The following is a 9,620-nucleotide window of genomic DNA, read 5'->3' as shown; positions in this document are numbered from 1 at the left end:
AGAGAGAGAGAGAGAGAGAGAGAGAGAGAGAGAGAGAGAGAGAGAGAATAGTTCATGTAACTTATCCAAACTTCATTGAAGATGAAAAGCTGATGATGTATGGGTACAGCTTCATACGATAGCTGTGATGGCTAAAGAAACTCGATCTTATGCTAGGCATCCATTTGGTACCCACTAGCTGTTTGTCTCTGTTTCCAGTCCCTGGAAGATAAATTCCCAATAACCTTGTCTCAGTGACCTCACCCCCCAAAAAATGTACAGTATTGTATAGACTACTTGTTATCTATACAAGACTATATATGACTGATTTTTTGCCTTCTGTAACTTGTGTATGCAGATACCCAAAGATTATTTTGAGTTGTCTTAATCACTTAACTTGGTAGAACAGACCAGTTTCTTGCTCGCTTGTGTAGATATTGAAGGCCTTCCTATGGTTTTTGCCTTTTAAAATCTCTTCCCACTACTTCTCCTTCATGGCATGCATTGAAATTTGGCTTTAAGGTTGGTATCCTGCCTGGAGCTAATCAATAAATCTTTTAATTATAATTGGATTGAATCTAAGATCTTTTCCCAGGAGTCAGAAAAGTCTCCCTCCCTTTTTTTTTCCAAAGATAAAATGAATCTCTGAGTTCTGGTATTACAGGGCTGCACCACCATGTGAGTCATAAATGATTTTCTCTTCTCTTCTCTCTCTCTCTCTCTCTCTCTCTCTCTCTCTGAGAACAGGGTCTCACTATGTAGCTGTGGTTATGCTAGAACTCATTATGTAGACCTGGATGACCTCGGACTCTTGCCTGCGTCTATCTTCTTAGTGCCGGGATCCAACGTGCCTGGTTAAATAATTTTTATATACCTAGTTTCTGTGGTTTAACAAATAGATTGTTATAATTATTTTACTTATGTGCATGGTTGTTTTGCATTATATATATATATATATGCACTATATGTGCATACCAGAAACAGAACTCAGGTCTTCTGCAAAATTAGTACATGCTCTTAACCACTGAGCCATGTCTCTGGCTCCATAATTAGTTTCTTTTATTCATTGCTCTCCTAGGAGTGGATACCACAAGTTTGTACGTGGCAGGTAAGAGCCACATCACCAGTCCCCTCAGCCTCCCCATTTTTTCTTTTATGAGACCAAATCTCATGTAGCCTAGCATGACTTTGAACTTGAGATCCTTCTGCCTCTACCTCCTAAGTGCCAGGATTACTAGGATACACTATTACAGTCAGTTTTATACGTGCTGAGGTGGAGCCTAGTGCCTCACCCCCTGTCTGCTAGGCAAGTACTCTAGTGACTGAGCTACATCTAGCTCTCTGATGTTTGACTTTTCAGATAGATCTTACTATATAGCCCTGGCTGGCTCTTGTTAAGTCCAAAGGAGCCCCCCCCCCCCCAAATGGCAGTGCTGATGACAACATCTTAAACCAAAGAACTCTGACAGGGTAGACAGAAGCCTAAATTCTGAATTTCTCCGTCATCTCCTAAGGCCACTTTTTTTTTTTTTTTTATCAACAGCCTCCTTTAATTTGCCCCTAAAGGTCACCTAGTTCTTGTTTAATCCTAAAAGCCTTAATCAACTCAAAGAATCCCACCCAATTGACTGTCAAGTAAAACCTGCTTTCTTCCCTTGGTCACCCCGATCCCCTAAGATCACCTTGTCAGTTTGATTCCCCAAATAAGCCATTTTACCAACGGAGTGGTCTAGTTTGGTGGTTTCACTGTTCCTTCACTAATAGCCCTGAACTTGCTGTGTGGAAACTGGAAACAGAACTTACAACAAACTCTCTGCTTCTGTCTCCAAAGTGCTGGGGTTACAGGTGTGAGATGCCAGAGACTGCACTGGATGTTTTGAGAAGGACCGGAGAAGAGGGAAGGGCTTCATGCCATATATTCTCGATGGAGAACCACAAGCAGGGATGTGAAGATATGTTGCACTTATCCCTCTAAAACTTGATACTGTGAAGCATAGATATTGATAGAACAAAGGATTGACCTTTTTTTTTTTTTAATCCAAACTGGGTTCTTTTTCCCTTTTGCAATTGTGGGACTTCTAACAAGGTGAAGGAGACTAATTTATAGCCCATTGTGGTACTTCCTGGAGTTCCAAAACAAAAGAGGGAGGCCTCTACAAGGTGAGTTCAAGACCAGCATGTATAACTAACTTTGCCAGAACCATTTAAAAAATAATTTTTAAGGCACATCCTGCCTTTTTGTGTTTATAACCCCTGTGTGACTAAGAAAAAATTACGATTTGACTTTTAAAAAGATAAAAAATTAAAAAAATTTTTAAAAGAAAGGAAAAAAAAATTTTAGGATCAGTGAGATGGTTTATCCAGGAGCTTGCTACCAAGACTGAAGACACAAGTTAGATCTCTAGGGTCTTTAAAAATGAGGAAGACTAGACTAGAAATTTAACCTATTACTAGCTGGGTGGTTTTATTTATTAGATAAAAGAAACAAAGGAAAGGCAAGTAAAAGAAAGGGAAGAATATTCATGCTGTCAAGGTGTTGGGATGTGTCAGCAATTCATAATGGGAAGCTGCCAGTCTCTCTGGCAGGCATATTCCATTTCACCTGCACAGAGACTTCTGCCTATACACTAGCCAGCCAAGGCAGTGGGGATTCTTCCAGGTTCAGTAGGTACAGCAAGATTAAGGCAGGATAGCCAGATCACTCAAGAAACTGTTATCAACAGACTTGGTGTTAGCAGCAAACAAAGAATGATATTGCTGTTGCACAAAGGAAAGCACAAACAGTTTAGAGGTAGTAGTAATCCCACCTGGCTGGAGAAATGATTCAGAGAACTGAATGTTCTTCCGCTGGTCCTGAGTTCAATTCCCCCATTCATAAGTATCTGTAATGGGATCTGGTGCCCTCTTCTGGTGTGTCTGAAGAGAGCAACAGTGTACTCACATAAAATAAGTAAATAAATCTTAAAAAACAAAAAGAGTAACCCAACAAGGAAATATTTCTTCTTTCTACAAGAAGTTTGTGCCAATACCCAAATATGGCTAAGAAGCACACAGGCAGGAAATGAACTTGGCTTGTGTTCTAACACAGGTGAAAACTTTTCCCCATTGCCTGAGGTCTGATTTCACATTCCTTCTCCACTGTCTAGTTTTAAAGAAATTGGTATGAAGGAAAACAGGAAGTCATCCTGACTGTGGTGACCTAACCCTTTAATAACCAGCAGTGGTAAACTTTTAAGGGATCTTCTTGTGCTCAGAGCATTTGCAGAGAGTACCAGAAAAGGAAGCAGAGGCAGGTGGATCTCTAGAGTTCAAGGCCAGTCTGGTCTACAGATTAAGTTCCAGGATAGCCAGGGGTACACAGAGAAATACTGTCTTAAAAAAAAAAAGAAAAAGAAAAAAAAAAGCTGGGCAGTGATGGTGCACGCCTTTAATCCCAGCACTTGGGAGGCAGAGGCAGGTGGATTTCTGAGTTGGAGGCCAGCCTGGTCTACAGAGGATAGCCAGGGCTGCACAGAGAAACCCTGTCTCAAGACCACCACCCCCCTAAAAAAAGGCAAATGCTTTGATTTTATCTGGTACTCTCTGAAATGCTCTGAGCACAAGAAGATCCCTTAAAAGTTTACCACTGCTGGTTATGAAGAGAAACAGGCCTTCTAAGCTGTTTCTACCTTAAGGTTTCTCTGCCTGGTGCCCATCATGTGCTTGGCAGAGGCCTTGAAGTGTTGAAACTTCAGCCTAAGGCACTATGTCATATGAATGCTCTGAGCAGGAAAACGATGGAAAAAATGTTCAGTCAGTGTCAGAAGCCATTCCACATTCAGACAATGATGGTTTTCAAGGAGTCAAATGAAGCTGACAATTTCCTCTTCAGAGCTTGGGGAAGGAGCCTGTCTCCCCAGGTAAGATGGGAGATGGGTCAGGAGGGGGAGGTGCATTAGCATCAAACTGGTGCCTCCCCCCATATATTATTAAAGGACATTTCAAACACAGGAGAAATGTGTTTGACTCCATAATTACAGTGACCTGCTTCCTTCTTTGCCTATTGCCTGTTTTCTTCTCATGTATCCGAAGGACATAGCTGTAGGACATTCCAGAGGCCTCCTGTAAGTAGAATATGTACAGCAAACAGCCAGGCTCTAGCAGCCCTGGCAAGATACTCTGAGACTCACAAATTCATTGAAAGGATAAAGACTATTGAAAAGCAGGGAGGTTTTACTTTGTTTTGGTTTTTCAGTTTTTGTTTGTTTTGTAACAGATTTTTATATAACCCAGGCTGGGTTTAAACTCCCCAAGTAGCAGAGGATGACCTTGAAGTTCAGCTGCTCTTGCTTCTACCATGGTGGAATGACAGGCATGTGCCACCACATGCAGTTTATGCAGTGCTGAAGTTAGAACACGGGGCTCCGTACATACTGTGCAACTGCTCTACTAACTGAACTACACCCAACCCCAGGAGATTAAAAGTTAAGACATTAACCACTCCTCCCTCTCTTCCTCCCCTCTCCTTTCCTTTCTCCTTCCCTTCCTTCTGGTTATGTCTGTATCATATATACGTACAGGCTTTCCATCTCATGTGTGTAGGTCAGAGGACAACCTGTGTGCCTCCATTCTGTTTTTACTAGGTAGGTTCCAGGGATTTAAATCAAATCAGCTCATCAAGCTTGGTGACAGGTACCTTACTTGTTGAGCCACCTCATTGACCATTGACCACCTGAGATTTTTTTTTTTTTCAACACTGAGAAAAAGAACAGATGTCCCCCGACTCAGGTCTATTAAGTAGTCTAGAAGGCATGGTTCTGCCTTCCTCTCCCAGCTCAGGTTCCTCAGTGACCCTCAAATCTATTAAGCAGTCTAGAAAGTGTGGTTCTGCCCCCTCCTCCCAGGTCAGATAATTCAAGGTGGTCAGAAGTCCCCATCGCTTGAAGGAAGTTCTCAGAACTGAGTTCTGCTTCAGGATAAGACTTTGACTTTGTAGATAATTGCTCTCCTGCAGGGCCAACAAATCTGGGTACCTTCATCTAAAGTGAAAGACAGGCACAACATGATCTTTCGTCTTGCTTTTAATGACCTGGTGGACCCCAAGTGACTGGCCAGTGCTTTTTAGCAAAGGCCACTGCTAAGTGTTTATTTCAACTGCAGCCAGCCTGATTTTAGCCAGACATCATTATCTACAGTAATGTATATATAATAATGTATGTATATAGAGTGTGTATTACACATGTATTTTGTGTATAATGTATGTATAATAATTGTTACCGGAGCCTGGAGAGATGGCTTAGTAGGAAAGAACATTTACTCTTCTTGCAGAGGACCTGGTTCAGTTCCCAACATCCACATTGTAGGTTGCAACTGTCTATAACTCTAGTTTCAGAAAATCTAGCACATTCTTCTGACAGTCTCAGGCACCATGCATGTATGTGGTACACATATATACATGTAGGCAAAACACTCATAAAAGTCAATCGTTTAAAATAATTGTTTGGCCGGGCAGTGGTGGCACACACCTTTAATCCCAGCACTTGGGAGGCAGAGGCAGGCTGATTTCTGAGTTCGAGGCCAGCCTGGTTTACAGAGTGAGTTCCAGGACAGCCAGGGCTATACAGAAAAACCCTGTCTCAAAAAACAAAATAAAACAAAAAAACAAAAAAAAACCCAAACAAACAAACAAACAAACAAAAAAGATTTATTTATTTATTTTATATGAGTATACGAGCATACTATCACTGTCCTCAGACACACCAGAAGAGGGCATTGGGTTCCATTATAGATGTTTGTGAGCCACCATGTTGTTACCAGGAATTGAACTCAGGAAGAGCATTCAGTTCTTTTAACCGCTGAGCCATCATTTTACCTAAACATTTTATTTTATACGTAATTTTATGTATATGTGTTCCAGGAGAGGGCTGTCTTAATTTGAGTTTCTATTGCTGTAATGATATATCATGACCAAAGCAACGAGGGAGGAAAGGGTTATTTGACTTACACTTTCATATCACTGTTCATCATTGAAGGAAGTCAAGGTAGGAACTCAGACAGGGCAGGAACCTGGAGGCAGGAGCTGATGCAAGGGTCATGGAGTGGTGCTGCTTACTGACTTGCTCCTCATGGCTTGTTCAACCTGCACCCAGGATCACCAGCCCAGGAATGGTACCACCCACAATAGGTTGGATCCTCCTCTATCAATCAGCAATTAAGAAAATGCATTACGGGCTTCCCTGATACTGGATCTTATATGGAGGCAATTTTTTTTCTTATTTTTATTTTTTTTTTAGGTTTTTTCAAGACAGGGTTTCTCTGTGTAGCCCTGGCTGTCCTGGAACTCACTCTGTAAACCAGGCTGGCCTCGAACTCAGAAATCTGCCTGCCTCTGCCTCCCAAGTGCTGGGATTAAAGGCGAGCGCCGCCACCACTCGGCCATGAAGGCATTTTCTTAATTGAGGCCCCCTCTTTTCAAATGAAGTTAGCTTGTGTTAACAGACTATCCAGCACAATAGCATCTCACAGTAGTTCTCCCCATCCTTTACTTCTTCAATTCTTTCTGTACCACGTCTCTTCAGCAGTGTTCCCTGAACTTCGAGGTGGAAGGCAGTTGGTGTAGATGCCCCATTTAGAGCTGAGCACTCAACAGCCACTTGTTATCACTTTGACCAATTGAGCATCTGTGTTAGCTGCTGCCTGGTGTTAGAAACTCTCCTGACTTGACTACCGAGAGCATAAACATTTAGAATGTAAAGTTGACAACATGTCAAATTACCAAAGAAACAGTGTGGATTAGTCAGGGTTCTCTAGAGTCACAGAATGTATGGGATTTTTTTTTCTTCTCATATTGAGGGAATTTATTATGATGACTTAGTCTGTATTCCAACTCCCCAACAATGGTAAACTGCGAATTGGAAGTATCTAAGAATCTAAGATTCTTAGAATTCTAAGAATCTTAGTTGCTAAGTCCCATGAGGCTTGTTGTTTCAGCTGGTCTTTTGTAGAAGTAGATTCCAACAGATGTGCTGGCAAGTAAACACAAGCAGGTGAAGAAGAGTGAATCTTCCTTCTTCCAATGTCCTTATATATGACTCCAACAGAGGATGTGGCCCAGATTAAAGGTTCGTACCACCACACCTGGATCTGGGACTTGTTTTGTCCCAGGCTGACTTTGAACTCAGAGATCTCCTGGCCTTTGTCTCCTGGGATTAAAGGCATGTACTACCTTGCCAGAGCCTAAACTTTTCATAGCCACTATGCCTAAAGTTCTCCATGGCAAGATCCAGGTAGAAACTTGTGTCTTCCAGCCTCAAGATCTGTATCACAGGTAAGCCCTCCAATTCTGGATTGTTCATTCTATAGTCAAATTGACAACCAGGAGTAGCCATTACACAGTGGTAAGGTCTTGGGGCCTATGACCTCCAAGCCCTGGGCTTTATCCCAGGTTTAAAGTACCAGGCATGGATTCCCTCCTATGGAGCTGGTTCAAAATGTAGGGAAAAGTGGTTGATAATGCCTATAGCCTTCCTGCTACCCTTGCACCAATGGACATCAGGCAAGAGTCTGGCAAGATGGTATTTAGGCTTCACACTGAGTAATACCACTGGTTTCCACAGCAAGCTGCATAGCATAGCTCTAGCTCAATGTCTGTTCTGCAATCAGAGTATGTTGTATCTTCAGCAATAGGGTCTTACCTTCTAGTTATGGTGAGTAATCACGAGCTATTATAATAGCCTATGTTATTTTAGGGGCCTCTGGAGTCTCCCTGATCAATAATTCACAGGGAAGTATTCCAAGACTGGCCCTGATGTTTTCATTTAATAATGTATGTCTTCTTGAGGAAGCATTGTTCACTGTTGCAGGGTTGTTTTTTTTTTTTTTTTCCTGAGAAGGGTTTCCCTGTGTAGCCCTGGTCATCATGGAACTCATTCTATAGAATGAGCTGTCCTTGAACTTAGAGATTCCAAGTGCTGGGATTAAAGGCATGTCCCACCACTGCCTAACATGTGTGTGTGTGTGTGTGTGTGTGTGTGATCTGATCTTTTCAAGAGTTAAAAAAAAGAAAAGGCTGGAGAGATGGCTCAGTGGTTACGAGCACTGACTGCTCTGCCAGAGGTTCTGAGTTCAATTCCCAGCAACCACATGGTGGCTCACAACCATCTGTAATGAGATCTAGCGCCCTCTTCTGGCATGCAGGCATATATGCAGGGAGAACACTGTACATAATAAATCTTAAAAAACAAAACAACACAAAACAACAACCTTCTAGCCAAAAGAATAAGATCTTAGGATCTTAAGCTTGGGTGGAGACCTCACATTTCAGTTGGGCTGGCTCATCACCTGGCCTAAAGACCATCCAAAAAGGTAGGTACATCTTAAGCCATGCTAAAAGGATAGACAGAAAAATCAATTAGTCCTTTAATAAGATATTATACTTTCCCTTCTCAGAATCTCTACTCCAGGTGCAATGGCTTATGGGCTATTGGGCTACACCACTGTAGTAATATAGCTTGTAAGTCTATTAGGTTTTGTGAATTACTCAGTGAAGTGTAACTTCCCTTCCTTCCTTTTTATTTATTTTTTTTTTGTTTTGTTTTTTTTCTGGTTTTTCGAGACAGGGTTTCTCTGTGTAGCCCTGGCTGTCCTGGAACTCACTCTGTAGACCAGGCTGGCCTCAAACTCAGAAATCTGCCTGCCTCTGCTTCCCAAGTGCTGGGATTAAAGGTGTGCGCCACCACCACCTGGCTTCTTCCTTCTTTTTTTGAGTCAGAACTTTTAGTCTAGTTTGTCCTGAAATGCCCTATGATGATCAAGGTAGCCTTAAGTGGGGAGATCTGCCTTCCTCTGCCTGCTAGTGCCAGGATTAAAGGCACATCCAACACACACACCTCCCGCCTCTGCCTCATGTAAGCATGTGCTCCTTAACACTTTAGGCTTCCCCTCCAAAATACTGGGCTTCCTTAACTCTTTCTGTAAAGTCTCTGTAGTACAACCAATTTAAGCTTATCCCTTACTAACTTAAAAATAAACGAAACTTGGGCTGGAGAGATGGCTCAGTGGTTAAGAGCACTGACTGCACTTGAGTTCAAATCCCAGCAACCACATGGTGACTCACAACCATCTGTAATGAGATCTGATGCCCTCTTCTGGTGTGTCTGAAGACAGCTACAGTGTATTCATATATAATAAATAAATAAATCTTAAAAAAAAAACTCAGACTATGGTTATTTTATTTGGCTTTGACAATTACTAGGGGGGGTAACCCCTAATCTACTTTTCTAACTGCTGGCCTGGCTACCTCCCAGCAGTGTACCCCAGATAATTGTTTCTCCTGGCCATGTGCCTATCACCCATCTCCCTTAATGGTGGCTACCTCTCCTTCCTCCTTCTCTACCTGGTCTCTCATCTCTCTTCTCCACCCCAAACCAGGCTACTGAAAATCCACTTGCCTCTAATCCCTCCAGTAATTGGCTGTAGCCAGTTTTATTTAATCAATGAACAAGGTTTGCACAACAAAAAGCTTGTAAATGTAAGAATTCACTCGTAGTCATTTGTAGACCTTCCCTTTGTGTACAGAATTTAGCATTACAATATATAGCAACAAACCAAACCTCTACAGTCTCTCTTCCTGTTTCACGGTCCTTTGTCCACCCTGTGTCTGA

The sequence above is a fragment of the Grammomys surdaster genome, unplaced genomic scaffold (genome assembly GCF_004785775.1).
Source record: "Grammomys surdaster isolate TR1022 unplaced genomic scaffold, NIH_TR_1.0 169, whole genome shotgun sequence".
Classification (NCBI taxonomy): Eukaryota; Metazoa; Chordata; class Mammalia; order Rodentia; family Muridae; genus Grammomys; species Grammomys surdaster.
This window is presented reverse-complemented; position numbering follows the sequence as displayed.